This window comes from Rattus norvegicus, chromosome 6 (genome assembly GCF_036323735.1).
Source record: "Rattus norvegicus strain BN/NHsdMcwi chromosome 6, GRCr8, whole genome shotgun sequence".
NCBI lineage: Eukaryota > Metazoa > Chordata > Mammalia > Rodentia > Muridae > Rattus > Rattus norvegicus.
In genome coordinates, this window is record NC_086024.1 from 29,990,140 (window position 1) to 30,006,423 (window position 16,284).

General features: G+C 48.0%; 1 pseudogene; it reads right to left on the reverse strand.

Annotated features, from left to right (window-relative positions):
• Positions 1-16,284, reverse strand: part of Pym1-ps2 (PYM homolog 1, exon junction complex associated factor, pseudogene 2) — a 36,056-nt pseudogene that overhangs the window by 12,517 nt on the left and 7,255 nt on the right.

The window sequence follows — 16,284 nt, forward strand, 5'->3', positions numbered from 1 at the left end:
GGCCTGAAATCTGTCTCTCTCCTGCGCTATGGCCTTTCCCCCATGACCTCTGTTCTATGGCCTTTGCTCTATGGCCTTTACTCTGTGGGTTTTGCTAAGCCACTATCTGTTAAGATGTGAGGAGCTCTGAGGAGGGTGTAGCGCTGGTCATTCTATGATGAGCTTCTCAGCCCCAGCCAGGACCATCCATAGTCCCCCTGGTTCTGACAACTCATAAACCAAGAATGGGCAGGGTGGAGGGACACGAGAGGCTGAGAAAAGTTGACCCGGCAGGTAGGTTGGGCAATGATGTAGATGGTGGACGATGGAGAGAGAGAAGACTCTTATCCTTGGCAACATGATGAATTAATGAACTCAGCCAGTTACAAGACAGACCTATAACCTATGCTGAACTCTCATGACACCCAGTCTTTATGGTTCCCTAACCCCTGCTGACCAGACCTTCCGTCTGCTCTCGGACTAAGAACACCCTAGGGCAATGGTAGGACGGGGCCTTGGACAGCAATGGCTGCTCTGGAAAAGAGGAGAGGTGATAGTTAAGCTACACTATCCACAGGTCAGGACCACACTGAAAACTCTCCTAAGGATGACGTCATTTGTTCCTCACAGTATACCAAGAGGTTCATTGTTCCTACTTCATGGATGGGAATGTTGAGTCGCCCTCACTGAGCCTGGAAAATATGGACTGAGCTAGAGAACCCACCTACATTCGGGGTCCCGCCCCACCCCACCCCAAAGTCCTGTGTTTCCAAATCTCAGTGGTCTGTTGTTAGACCTCACTGGCAGTCACCCTGGGTAGACAGAATCACAATTCTCACAAAGCCCGGTTTCCTTCCCAGACTCCCCTCCCCCATCGTCCTCTGCCTGGTTTTCCCATGAAGGTCTCTGAGGACCACAAACCAGTCTTTCTACCCTAAACCCTAAGCCCTCACAGCCTGGAATGCAGGCTCCAGGGACAGATGTGGGCATTTCAGTAAAGCAACAAGTGTCCTGGCCCAACTCCTGCCTTGGTAAACTGGTGCACAGTCTGAGGCCGGCTCTCTCAAATAGAGAAAGGACCCACGGAAGGTTCTTTTGGTCCATGGACGGTACCGTGAGTTCATCTGGCCTTTATTTGGAAGCCACCAGACACTCACACCTTCTTGTCAAAAAATGGGAAGAGAACCCAGGCAGGAAGGTCATGGTTTCATTTCCCAGGAAGAACATCAGAGGGAAGGGAGTGCTCCTCTCACAGGAGTGAGGAGAGGGAGGCTCCCTTGTCCACCAAGACAGAAAAAGGCCCCAATGTCTTACTTTTCACAATGGTGGAAAAGGGTGTGTGGGGGTGAGGTGAGGGGTGGGGGTGGGGGGAGAAGCCTGTTGCATTTCCAGCATTCTACCTTCTTTGCAATTGGTGGAAGCTACAGATTGGCATCAGCTTTCTTCACACAATAGATTTGGAGGTTCAAAAGCACCAGCACAATGACTTTTATATATTTAGAAATAGTCCCACCCCCACCTCCAAAGCTGAGCACTTGTTTCTGTAAAAATAAATACAGGGCAAGAATGCTGCATGGCTTCCTAGCACCCAGGTGACTGTTGTGAAAGCTGCCTGCCCACCTGCGTGGGTGGGGACCTGCCCACAGCTGTCACCCCCGGCTCTTAACTCCTATGGGCACACCCAGCTCATTAGACTGTGGCCACACCCAGCTGCCCCATTCCTGGTTTAACCAGAATGCCAGGAGCCTAAGGCGGCCCCTTGAACTCCACACAATGGGCTGTGCTGTAGTTAACCAGGGCCCAGGGCCTCAGGCCCCAGAGGGGGAGCTGGCTCTGGTATCCTCCCTCAGGATGCCAAGAAGCCTTTGGGTCTTGTGAGATGACCTGGCCCCCTGCTCCCCAGTGAGCGCCACAAGCAGGCAGGCACCCCATTAGAAGCAGGACTGAGTTCTCAGTGTTAAAAGTAGACAGTCTGGATCTGCCTTCCTGGTAAAGGGTGAGTAGCAGCAGACATTATCTCACGCCTGTTCAATGTCCCCCTGGGGCAGGCAAGGGATAGGACTTGTTCCTACTTTATAGCTGGGGAACCCAGGGAGGATGGGTCAGGCAGAAAGGAAGTTGTCAGGCACAGCACAACACCTGTCCCATACATGAAAATACCTCTGCTGGTCAGGCCACCATCCCTGGGGATACAGGACTGGCCCTTGGAGTAGAATGTACACACACACACACACACACACACACACACACACACACACACACACAGAGAGAGAGAGAGAGAGAGAGAGAGAGAGAGAGAGAGAGAGAAAGAGTACAGACAGACAGACAGACAGAGACAGAGAGACAGAGAGAGGCACACACATACACACACACAGAGAGACAGAGAGACAGACAGAGACAGACAGAGGCACACACACAAATCCAGACCTCTTTGCTCTATTCCCTTCTCTCTCCCAAGGCCCTCTGGGTAGGGTCCCTCATTTGTGGCATTGCCATCCTTGAGACACCATGTAGCATGAGGAAGGACAGGGTGCCTGGCCCAACCCCACCTGGGAAGTACATCTCCCAGGTAGTTCTGCTAACTCAAGACAAACCGGATTGAGGTTAAGCGAGTAGTGACACACTGCCAATTGTAGAGGCTCCTGGCCATCTGCTCCTGTGACACTGGTTGGTGAGCATGGCAGCTGTCCCTGCCTAGTCACGAGACTGGTGAGGCCAACATGGAGTTATGGATGGCCAGCTAGAAGGCACAGAATCTGTAATAGAGAGCCAGGGTAGCAGAAAGAGCCCTCATTTAGACAAGAGATGCAGTAGCCTGAACCCAACCACCGACAACCAGAAGGCTGCCCCCCACCTCGATTTGTGTGCCTTTTACAAGAGCCTCTTACTTCGTGAGCCTCCATTGCCATGAGGCCGTCTTTCCTGGTTCCCGGTTCCTACTTGCTTCTCTCTACCGACTGAGCTATCCGGGCTCCTCCTACTTGCTTCTCTCAATAAAATACATTCTAATTGAGGATGAGAATTTATTCTAAATTAAAATCAGAACAGGGGCGATGGTGGTGGTGATGAGAAAAGGCTTTGGGACGTCAGAGCAGGTAGCCTTGGGCCTCAGGAGAAGAGAGAGAAAGAGAGGAAGCCCATTATCAACCAGGAGGACCTGTCTCAAACCCATTGCATGAGGCTGGCCCTACTCACCCAGGTCTCCAAAGCCAGGGTGGGACACTTGAGCTCAGAGCCATCTCCTGGACCCACATGCAGATGGGTCACAAGGATGGGGAATGTGAGTACTGTCCTTGCAGGCCTCAGGTTACCAATGTCTTCTTCCTTAAGGACAACTCTGCTCTGTACTATCATCCCTTAGGAGGGCCTGGGACAAAAGCATTTCTACAAGCTCCCGGTTTACTTATTATTTACTCCTTATTCACTCTGGTTAATCATTTACAGGGTGTCATTTTGGCATACAAAGTATTTGGCACATTGGCGACGTCATCTGAGCATCCTAACAACACAGTAGGGACGCCTTCACTATATGGGAAGCTAAATGAAGTCCAGTGAGTTTTAGCAGATTGCCTTAGAGGTCTGTATTAGTTCTACCTGCTGCAACAGAATACCCAAGAAGGACAATGCAAGGGAGGGAGGGTTTCTTTTGGCTCAAGGTTTGAAGGTACAGTCCACCGTGGCCACGGCAGAGAAGGCATGGTGGTGGGCGTGGCCCTAACTCTAGCAGCTGGAGCCTGAGGTAGCTGATCACACAGCTGCCATAGTCAGGAAGTAGAGAGGGTAGAGAGCGCTAAGCTTGCTTGCTCTATTTTAGACTGTTCGAGACCGATGTAGGTCAGCTTTCGTCCACTTGACACAGGCTGGAGTCACTTAGGAAGGGAGAAACTATAGAAGAGGTGCCTCCATTAGATTGGACAGTGGGCTTGTCTGTGGGGTATTTCCTTGATTGTTCACTGATGTGGGAGGGCCCAGCCCACCGTGGGTGGTAGTCCTAGGTACTATAAAGCAGGCTGGGCGAGCTGGGAGGAGCAAGCCAGTAAGAAGCATCCCTGCAAGTTCCCTCCATCCGTTCCTGCCTCCAGGTTCCTGCCCTGATAAACGATTCCTCCGTGATAAACTATTACTTGGGAGTGTAAGATCAAAATAAATACTTTACTCCACAAGCCGCTTACTTCTTTTCTTTTCTCTTCTTATTCTTTTTCTTTGTTGTGCCATACCATGTGTTTATCAAAGCAACAGAAAAAGCAAACTAGTACACCAGAAACTATCCTCAGTTAGAAAGCTCTCACAGACACATGCAGAAGTGTGCCTCCTGGGTGATTGCAAGTCTGTTCAGCATGCCAATGAAGCTTCATCATCACACAGTCCCAACTTGGAAGTGGTTAAACCAGGCCTGGAAGTGTGGTGAATTAACGTAAAGGGTAGTCTGTGCTACCCCACATGGTGTCCCTCTCTCCAAGACTGGAAACCTGGAGATACTCCACCAGGGTCCACACAGTGAGGTGAGGCCCTCTCATAATGAGGGTATGACATCCGCTCTCAGAGTTGCCTATAAACTTGCCGTGTGATTGGCCCATGGCCACTTGCAGATCCACAGAAACTCAGGACAAACCTCTCCTGGAGGTGGATCTCTCTGCTGCAGCACTTCAGGACGAGCCCCCTTTAAGGAAGGAAGTTTTCGCCTGCTTTCAAATACCTGAACAGCCATGAAAGCTAGCAGTCACCTGGGAACCCAGCAGATGGGTTCAGGTGGGTCAGTATAAGGACAGCTTGCTAGTCACAGGACCTGCCTGAGGATGTTTCCTGCTGCTTTGGAAGGTGGAAACTTCCCATCAATGGGAGAGTTCAAAGACTGAGTAGCATTGTGCCTGGGAATGGTATAGAGCAAATTCAACCATGCATAGGTAAGTGGGAGTAATGGGATGTATGGCATTCATGTGTTATCATACCAACAGCCTATGTATAAAATGAGAACTTGTTTCTTCTGTTTGAGCCCCTGATGTCTCTCCCTGGGTGCTAAACTGGAGCAAGACAGAGCTCTTCCTGCTACTACATTTGTTTAAGAGATAAGAATAGAGGGGGCTGGAGAGATGGCTCAGTGGTTAAGAGCACCGACTGCTCTTCCTGAGGTCCTGAGTTCAAATCCCAGCAACCACATGGTGGCTCACAACCATCTGTAATGAGATCTGATGCCCTCTTCTGGTGTGTCTGAAGGCAGCTACAGTGTACTCATACAATAAAATAAAATCTTAAAAAAAAAAAGAGATAAGAATAGAGATAAACTCAGGAGGCAGAGTCAGGTAGGTCTCTGTGTGCTCGAGGCCAGCCTCATCTACAGAGAAAGTTCCAGGACAGCCAGAGCTATAGAGAAAGCCAGTCTTGATATCACCCAACCCCACCCCACCCCACCAAAAAAAGAGAGATGACAAAAATGGGTCTACAATAAGAATAGTGTGAGTATGTATGTATGTGTGTATGTATGTATGTATGTGAGTATGTATACATGTGTGTATGTATACATGTATGTGTGTATGTATGTGTGTATTCATGTGAGTATATATGCATGTATGTGTTTGTAATGTACATGTATGTGTGAGTATGCATGTGTGTATTATGTGTATGAACATATGTGTATGTATGTGTGTATGTGAGTATGTATATATGTATGTATGTGTGTGCATGTGTACGTGTATATGTGAGTATATATATATCTGTGTATGTGTATGTATGTGTATATTATGTGTATGTATATGTATGTGTGTATGTGTGTATGTATGTATTGTAGGTATGTATGTATGTGTATGTGTATGTGTGAGTATGTATGTGTATATATATATGTATGTGTCTTGTTGTATGTGTGTGTATGTATGTGTATATACGTGTATGTGTGTGGAGATGTTTGAGTATGTATATGTGTATGTGCATGTATGTGTGTATGTATGAATATATGTGTATGCATATGTGTGTGACCATGTGTGTATATGTATGTGTGTATGTGTGTGTGGCATGGTATTCTGCCTCTCTCCTGGGGATGTCTGGACACCATCGATATACTGACCTGGAGAAGGCAGGGCAAAGTCCGAAACGGGGAGTCCCCAGCCCATGTTTCCCTTTGGGGCATCAGATGCCACTGCAATCTGGAGGGGTTAAGTGGAGTCTGAAATGAATGCACTGGTTCCAGGTCTTCTCTCAGGGTACCTGGTGCTTTCAGTAATACCTGCCCTAAGAGGACGTCAGGAATGGAGGGCTGAGGTCCACGTTTCCCCTTGTACCGTGTGTACACCAGGCAGGAAGGGGAAAGCAGAGATCATATGAGCAGGATCCAGTCCTAATGGGAGCGAGTGCAGTACCAGAGAGATAGGAGAAGAGAACGGCCTTCTTCAGGAGTCTTAGAGTCCCGGCTCTTTTAGGCAAAGACCTTTCCCATGGCAATCACTGAGATGATCTTAGCATGCTCATATTTCTTTATTGGGGGTGGATGTGAATGCCATACACTTTGTTGGGGGTGAACCAGGGATTCTATACTTTTGGGGGGGAGGAGTATGAGACTATCCAGGAAGGTTATTGCCTGAGGCTAAGGCTATCTATATACCTCACTAGCATGGGGGAAGAGCTCCATGTGCTATGCTACTGTGACTGAGTGCCCACGGTTGGTCCTTCCAACATTGGAGGCTGGGAGGGGGCCGCTCTGCCCCCACCATCTCAGATCTCTGAGATCCCTGGAATTCGAGCATGCCCCACCTCACCGGTTCTTATGCCTGTCTGGTAGCTCAGTCCCACATGCCCTACATTTATGGGTGTGTATGTAAGTGAGTATGTATGTGTGTGAGCATGTGTGTATATGTTTGTACATACATGTGTATGTGTATGTATGTATTGTGTATGTATATGTATGTATGTATGTATGTATATGTACACATGTATACGTATGTATGTGCTGCTCCTGAGCTGCAGCAAACTCGACCGATATGGAATTCACATCTCAAGCTCCACTCCTCTGAGGGATAAGCACTCTGAGGCAACCATTCCCTGCCCTTTCTGATGGGCACCCTGGACATTCCCACTGAAATGTTCCCACAGCCAGCCAGAGACCCGCCTAGGCCCTGAGAGTAACTGTGCCCTTTGCCACAGTGATCAAAATGAGTTGTTGGACTGGGCAGAGGCTAGTCTCCACTTGACGGAGGTTGCCAGCCAGCCACCTGCCTGCAGGATTCAGCTGGCCATGTGACTACTTGATCCTCCTTCCTATGCAGTCTTGCCCAACCGTATCCTTCTTGTTGAGAAGTGTTCTCTCTGGACATATGAGTACCTGGAATTCAGAATCTGGTATTTGATAGAGGGTTTGACAGCAGCTCCCGGCATTGTCTATGTAACACCATAGTGGACCACATCCACGTGCCTTGAGAAAGCCTCTAGAGCTGTGCTCAGTGGTGAATAGAGGGTGAAACCCATTTCTCCCAAGCCCTCTCTTTCCACCCATTTTTTTTTTTTTTTGCTTAGTGTCTGACTTTTCCACATAGGCATACTTGGCCAGTCATGGGATAGTGTACCAGGCTTAGTACGGCTTGCTCATGTTCTAAGAGTCCTGGAAGCTGTTGTTCCCCCTTTCTATAATTAATACCTACTGAGTACCTATGTCCCCTACCCCTACTGCCCCCCACAAAAGAAACAGAAAGAAAAATGGTGAGAATCACAAGCCTGTGATCTCTGGGAGGCTGAGGCAGGAGGATCACAGGTTTAAGACCCAGTTGGTTGTATAAGTCAAGTGCAAGACCAGTTTGATCATGAAGACTTCAAAAGGGACTAAAAGGACTGGGTAGTTCAGTGATAGAGCACTCACTTAGCATGCGTAAGACCCTAGGCTCGCTCAGGGTACTGAAGGGAGTGGGAGAGGAAGAGGAGGATGAGAAAGAGGAAGAGAAGAGAAGATTAAATTCCTGAACGTGACTCAACTCTTTGCTTGCTGTGTGAATTTGGGCAAGTAACAACTTTGTGACTCAGTTTCCTTAGGTGTTCTGCTTTGATAGGTTATTGTAATCAGTGAACAAGACAGTCCATATGGAATGGGCACAATTGTTCTCCTTAAAATCCATATTCTGGAACACTAACCCTCCCTCAGGAGCTCCTGATGCAATGATGTCCAGAGATAAGATCTTTAAAAAGATGGCTGAGTGAAAAGAGTGCATTGGAGTTGACCCGAATTCAACCTGACTCATGTGAAAGGAGGAGGAGAAGGGGAAGAGGAGGAGGAGGAGGAGGAGAAGGAGGAGGGGGAGGAGGAGGAGGAGGGGGAGGAGGAGGAGAAGGAGGAGGGGGAGGAGGAGGGGGAGGAGAGAAGGAGGAAGATAATGGGGACCCACATGAACACAGAAAAAGACCATGAGAATATTGAGGGTATGTGAGGCAGCCACACAGTAGCCATCTACAAAGCAAGAAAGATGCCACAGAAGCGAGTCCTACCCACACCCTGATCATGGATTTCCAGTCTGTAGAACCTCGAGAAGATAAATTCTGTGCCTGAAGTCATCAGCCGTCCCACATGAAGCATCACAGTACCTGGCATACAATACTCAACTGACACTAAGGTGCTATCATAAACACGACATCGTCTCAGCGCTATATCAGCCTCCTGGTGCTGCTATAACAAATTACTGAGAGACTACTGGCTCCTAAGTCTGTGAATGTATTGCTCTGTAGTCACTGGGTACAGTCACTGTGTCACCAGGCGACCTTCCTTCTGGAGGCATCATGGGAGCGGCCATTTCCACGGCTCTTCCTGCATGGCTGCCTGCTTGGCTTGGCTGTTGACTTCCTCCTCTGGTCTCAACAGCAGCCATATTCAAATGTGTTCTTTATTGGTTTTCCTCTTTTAGGATGACACCACATTCATTCAGGTAGTATAGGACGGCTTCCTGTCTTAGGAGCCTTAATCACATCAGCAAAGTTCCTTCAGCCATGTTAAGATACCAGCCACACATCTGCAGGAGCAGAATGGGAATGTGTTTGGGGGAGCATTATGCTGCCTACATGTAAATATCAGTCATTATCTGTTTTTTCTCATGAGACAGGGTCTCACTAGGAAGCCCAGGCTGGCCTTGAACTCATGGAGATCCTCCTGACCAAACATTCTAAATGCCATTATGGTTTTGATACGCAGTTGTGAAAAGGGGGAAAGCAAGAAACAAACAATAACAAAAAAAGAAAGGTAACAAATACAGATCAATAGCATGCATATAAAAATAATAAGTAACCCATGCGGAGAGAAAACACAGAGCAAGGGAGGCAGGAGGGGAAGCTGTGGTGGGACGATGGTGAAGGAGGCCGCACGGAATGTCTACAGGAAAACATCATAATGGGAAACGTCATGGCAGCCATTATCCTTGAGTGCTAACTAAAAATTAAATTACAAAAGAAAATATGTGAATGCTATGGTGGGGGACAAGAAGATGGGGGAGTAGGAAGGAGGGACAGAGAGAAAGGGAGGGAGGGATAATAGCACTCAGGCTGTTTGAAGAATCCATAAAGAAACATTTTCTTTCATCTTGGTGAAAATAACTGTAACGTACAATGTATATTCATATATATGCAAACTTGATGAAGTAATGCTATTTGGGGCGACAGTGATCTCTCCAAGAGTGACAGACTAAGAGAAACCCCAGTGTCAGCATGAGAAATCCCTCCTCCAGTTGCCGGTTAGCTATTGCTGCTGCCCTTGGCTGCCTTCCAGAACTCCAAGGTGAGCCTGTGGCTGAAGTCACACCACATACATCGGACACAGGATCGAGCGCCAACTGGCCTGGACGCCTCCTTCCTCCCCGAGGACCAGCTCTCCTACTGTCCACAGAAGCTGTGTAAGCTGCTAAAGGAGAAAGTAACCAATAGTCCTACCCAACTATGATGTCTACAAACCACAGTGATGAGCAGCTTCCCACGATATCTCAAGGATGCGCCAGTGGTACCAACGCTGTCTGCATGAACTTAAGGCCCATTCAGTAAGAGGGAATGTGTTCCTGGTACCCCTGAAGCCAGCCGACTGCTCATGCCTGGTAAAGTCATGGACCTAGAGGAGAACCCACGCTTGTACCTTCCAAACCCAATGTGATGTCTAGCTGCATTTTATATCCTTAGACTCACAGATCCATGCGTGTGTGTGTGTGTGTGTGTGTGTGTGTGTGTGTGTGTGTGTGTGTTCCTTACCTCATCAAAGAAGCTTCTTTTGCAGCAGATGAAGAACTCAGGGGCACCCAATTCAACCAGAATATCTGCTGTGAGATAGTGTACCAATGAAATCTCAAAAATTATAGTCACCTACACAATGAGACCAGCAGCCGATATGCCATCGTGGCTGGAGTAGATCTCACAAGGCCCTACCCCACCCCCCAGGATGAAGTTAAAGGCAGTTCATGGCAGCTGAGAGAGCTCCAAGCAAGAGCTCCCTGACAAATGATCCAGTCTCAAGGGTCAGCCTAGATACATATACAACAAAGGAACACCAAAGAGACTAAGCAGAGTACATTTATATATACATGTATGTGTGTGTGTGTGTGCGTGCGAGAGAGAGAGAGAGAGAGAGAGAGAGAGAGAGAGAGAGAGAGAGAGAGAAAGAGAGAGAGAGAATAAAAGAGGACATGAATTTGAGAGAGAGTCGGGGGAATGATAGAAATACAGTACTCAGATATGAAAGTATCAACAAAAATTAATTTAAAAAAGAAAAAGAAAAATACAAAATTACACCCTAGCATTTTGGGTCAGGACTTAAATTCTTTCTTTTTCTTTTTTCGTTTGTTTCTCTTTGTCTCACATATCCCAGGCTGGCCTTGAACTCAGTATGTAGCCAAGGATGGCTTTGTACTCCTGATCCTCCTCCCAAGTGCCAGGATTACAGATGTATGTACCATTTATTCATTTTTAAACTTATTTTTCAATATACACATAGTCACGGATCACAAAGTACATAGTTTTTTAAAGTTAAAAGATATTCAGTGTTTAAAAAGAGGGTCTATGCCAATCTCTTTAGGAACTCTTAGGCCAGGGTTACACCATGAATTTACAGCACCAGGAGCTCTGAGGAAGCATTCTACAAGTGTGGGCAGAGCTCGGTGGGGGCTGGGCAGGGCACTGGCTATCAGGGGAATACCAGCAGGCCTTTGAGGAGGTGGCAATTCTGTAGAATTCATACAGAAAAAGAAAGTCAATGAGGAGAAGATCAATGCCAGTGACCCACAGGCCAATGAGATCTATCGGTCCTGCATATCCCCGTGTGGGCACTCTGGAGGAGAGGTTGGAGGTGGGAGTTGTGGAGAGACTGTACCAGCCCCAGGCAGAGGTCAACACAAAAGGGCAGCAGGCACCTGGTGAGAGGCCACCTGTCAGGCCCTGTGCCCAGTGGGTGTATAGGTAATCTTTTCTTATTTATAAGTGGAATTGGGCGGTGGGGGGGGGGTCTTGACTGGATGAGAAAGGACATACGAGAAGGCGTCTGAGGAGGTAAGGTAGGGACTGCTCCTGGGTTGTTCAGTGCACATAGAGGAGGAATGAGGAAGCAAGCAAGTAGGGCAAGAGTAGGTGACAACACCCTATAACCCCCTCCCTAACTAGACACACGCTTCTGGGCCTCTCACACCCTCATTTCCCACTTTGGCTTCCCTACCGATCCAAGTGGCAGGGTCTCAGGCACTCCACTGGGGCTCAGGTTCAAGAGAGCTGCCCTACTGGCTTGACACCAGACCTGGTGCCTCAGGACAGACAAAGCATCTCCAAATGATGAACAAGGAAGCTGGCCACGGACCTGACCCAGAACATCCTGGTAATACGCTTCAAGGTTACACAAGCCAGAGTGGGCAGGGTCTGATGCAGGGGAACAGGTGTGGACGTTCAATTCACAGCCTTACACTTTCTGTGCTCTTGCTTAGCAGAGAGGTTCTGCCCTGAGGGTGTAGCTGTGGGCCTGACAGAAGGACAGTGGTTCAAGACTCAAGTTCCATGTTTGCCAGTGTCAAGCTATGTGACTTTGGACAAGCTCTATAGTCTCAATTTCCCTATCTCTCGCTGGGTCAATGATGACAGCTAAGTGGAGGTTGCTGCATGTGACATATTGGCACACAGTGAGCCACTGAGGTTCTGGTGGCCATTCTTTATGGATACTCTATAGGTCTCCCAGCTGGGCCTGGTTGGCAAGGTCGTCTTTGGGTCTCCCTCAACCAATATCCTGCTCACACCTACTCCAGGGACATGGTGTGGTGCGTAGCACAGGGGTGATGTCCTGAGGTGGTGATGATAAGGTTGGTAGCTCTATATGATGGTAACTGTGGCCTTTAAAGGAAGGCTGGGTCAGGCAGGAACATGAGCTTCAGAATAGTAGACATCCTATCAGGAAGACCTGCCTAGGATACAGACAACTGGGCACCCCTGCTAGCCCTAAATGTCCAGGGTTAAGGGGTCAGAGATGGCTTAACCTGCACAGAAATGTCTAGCATGTGCTCAGGGCTTGTTGGGAATAGCTCTGTGTACCGGACATGTGAGCACCTTGGAGTTCAGAATCTGGTATTTGGAAGGAAAATTTTGACAGTAACATCTCAACACTGTCCCACACTGTGGTTACACGATAGTGGACCAAGTCTACTTTCCTTGAGAAATCCTCCAGGCTGGACTCAGTGGGTGAGCAGGGTGTTCATCCTTTCTCTCAGTCCCTCTTTTCTTCCCCTGCCTTCTGCTTGGTGTCTGGTCTAACTCCCTCTCCCTTGTAGGCGTACATGGTCACCCATGGGTTAGAGAAAGGCAAGGTCAGGTAGGTTGGCGCATGTGTATGTGTGCACATGTATGTGTGCACATGTATATGCACATAGAGGCTGAAGGTTGGCTCTGTGTGTCTTCCTGCCTTACTTTTAAAAACAGGGTCTCTCCCTGAACCTAGAGCTTACCAATTTGGGTAGGCTAGCTTACCAAAAGATTCTCAGAATTCTCCTGCCTCCACCCTCCCAGTGCTGGGTTATAGATGTGCATAGTGCTAGTTTTGTATGTGTGCTGGGGACCCTTGACACTCACACTGTGCAGTGAGTGGTTTACCATCTTCCCTGGCCCTAGAGACCTAACTTTCTTTTTTTTTTTTTTTTTTTTTTTTGGTTCTTTTTTTTCGGAGCTGGGGACCGAACCCAGGGCCTTGCGCTTCCTAGGCAAGCGCTCTACCACTGAGCTAAATCCCCAACCCCGAGACCTAACTTTTAAAAGCAGTTTTAAGTTTTACAAAACAAACAAACACGAGGTATAGAGTCCTTGCCCCTACACACACTGGGTCTCTACTGTCAGACCCCTGAGCAAGAATGGCCAGTTACTTACATCTACAAGCCCAGATTGGTCCTCATTGTCATGTGCAGCCAAAAGTTTACATTGGGGCTCACTTTTGGAGTTGTAGTCTCAAGGGATTTGACAACTGGACAATCCACTGCTGTATCATATAGAATAGTTTCCTCGCCCTGAAAATCCTCCACAAGTCTCCACACATCCTTTATTTCCCCACCCCTGGAAACCACTGATCTTTTGACTATTTTCATGCCTTTGCCTTTCCCAGAACATTATGTAGTTGCAATCACGCAGCGTGTAGCCCTTTCAGACCTTCCTCGTCATTGTGATAGAATAGCCAGCAAAACAATTTAAGGTTATTTGGCCCATAACTTCAAGGGAGGCATGGAGGAGTGGTTCCAAAGAAGTGAGAGTGAACACACACACACACACACACACACACACACACACACACGCTCACACATTCACCCTCACACACTCATACACTCATGCACACATACAGACACTTACACACACATACTCACACACACACATACACACACACACACACACGAATGCACACATGCAGGCAAAGCAGGTATATCAGCTGCTTGTTACATGCTAACAATAAAGGAGCTCAGTGTGGAACCCAGTCAGGTTACAACTGTTCAACATACAGCCTAAAATCGACACCAACCTGGGACATTTCACATTCCAATCCTGGTGCTCCTTCCGTTTAGAAGTATGCATTTAGGGTTCCTCCACGGCCTTTCGTGGCTTAGTGGCTCATAGCTCGTAAACAGTGAATACTATTCCATTGCCTGGATGGACCACAATTTATCCAAATTTCTAAAGATTATTCCAAGTTTGGGCACAAATGAACCAATAAAGCTTCTATGAAACATTGGTGCAAGCCGGGCACTGAGGTGCACACCTTTGATTCCAGTTGTAACCTGACTGGGTTCGAGAGACAGAAGCAAGTACATCTCTGTGAGTTCAGGGTTAGTCTGGTCTACAGAGGGAGTTTCAGGATAGACAGAGCTGTGTAGAGTAACCCTGTCTCAAAACAAAACAAAAAACAAAACAAAACAAAACAAAAACTGTGGGGGCCTACTTTTGTGTAAATCTCAACTTCCGATTGCCTTGGAGTAAATACAAGAAATGCGACTACTGAATCATTCAGTAAGAGTATGATTCGTGTCATAGGAACCACCACTGTATCTTCTAGAGACGCAGGGGCGGTACCATCCACCTCTGTGTCTTCTAGAGATGCAGGGGTGGTACCATTCCCATCCTTGCCAACAGAAAGGAGGAAATGCGATTTAATGAAGACCATTTGGCCAATAGCTGCTATAGCACGAGCTGCCTGTCGCTCTTCCACTTCTCTGCTTAAGTAGCTGCTGTTTGACCACATCTGCCCCTCACACTGAGCTCATACCCTTAACATTCCCACGAACCTTGGGCTTGAGAGTTAAGTCCGGGGGCAGCTTACCCACCTTCCTCTCTTGCCACACATTCTAGTTTGCATTCTGTTGCTGTAATAGATGCCATGACCAAAAGGAACCCAGGGGAGGAAAGGGTGTCCTTTGGATTGCAGCTTACAGTGTCCTGTTGAGGGAAGCCAAGATAGGAACTGAAGCAGAGACCATGGAGGAAGTGCTTACTGACGCACTATGGGCTCACACTCAGCTCCTTTCTTATGTTCCCCAGGACTTCCTGTCCAGGGGTAGCATTGCCTACAGAGGGCCGGGTCCTCCTACGTCAACAGTTAAGACAGTTTCAGACAATCATGCCCACAGGTCAGTGTGAAGGAAGCAACCCTCAGCCAAGGCACTCTCTTCCCAGCTGTGTCAAGCTGGCAACCAATACTGTAGGTCAGTAGACTCATAATTACTAATACCAGTTGTCGACTTTACCCACAAACACATTGTCCAGCTTTGAAAAATCACAGTCTTTAAAAAGTTCCGTTGCTTTAAAAGTTCAAGTTTCTCTTTAAAAATCCCAAGTCTCTTAACTGCGGGCTCCTTTAAAAATCCAAAATAGGAAGCTGGAGAGCTGGCTTAGCGGGTAAGAGCGGCTTGCTTTTCTAGAGGTCCTGAGTTTGATTCCCAGCAACCACTGGGTGGCTCACAACCATCTGTCATGGGATCTGGTGTGCTCTTCTGGTGCGGATATGCACATGCAGACAGAGCACGTATGTACATAAAATACCTAAATAAATAGATCTTATTTTAAAAATCCAAAATAAATTACATGCTCTCTTCTCCGGAGGGGAAGAACCAGGGCACACCTACAATCAGGGCCGACCTAAGCCAAAACCCAGCACCGTAAACAGCGCCCACGGGGCCTCGTGGGTGCGTCCTGGCAGCACCTGGCCTGTGCCCTGACCCACACTGACCCCAGTCCAGGTGCTCACGCCTCGCTGTCAGTGGCTTCCTTCAGCAGCCCCAGGCATCCCACGCTCTGAGGAGGAGTCATCAGGACCAGATCAGTCAGGACCAGCGGGAGAAGAGAGCAGACCTCCTAGTTCTCCTTTGTCCCTCTTCCCTCCTTCCCTCCTCCCTTCCACTCCCCGTCCAGCTGTCCAGCTCCTGTCAACTTTCCTCCCTTCTTCCCCTTTCTTCTTCACCCCCTCTGCCCTCCCTTCCTCCTTCCTGTGTGTCCCCTTTCTTTTTCCCTCTCCCTCTGTATAATGTGGAATTCAGATAAACCGTTTTTGAGTGAATAATTCGGCAGCATTTTGGCACATTCATAATGTTGTGCAAACATCACCTCTGCCTAGCTGCAAATGCATTTTTCATTCCTGAAGAAAACCCCAGTCACTACTGGCTTCCCTACCCTCCCATCTTCCCAGACCCTGGCAACTGCCAATCTATCTTCTGTCTCTTCAAGTTTACCTAGTCTGGTAATTGATTAAATGGAATCTTATAACATATGCTCCTTTATGTCTGTATCCAAGTGTTTTCCTTGGATCCCTGAGGAAGGAGAAAGATCTTGAACCTTTGACCTGTGCCCTCTTCCCTGTCC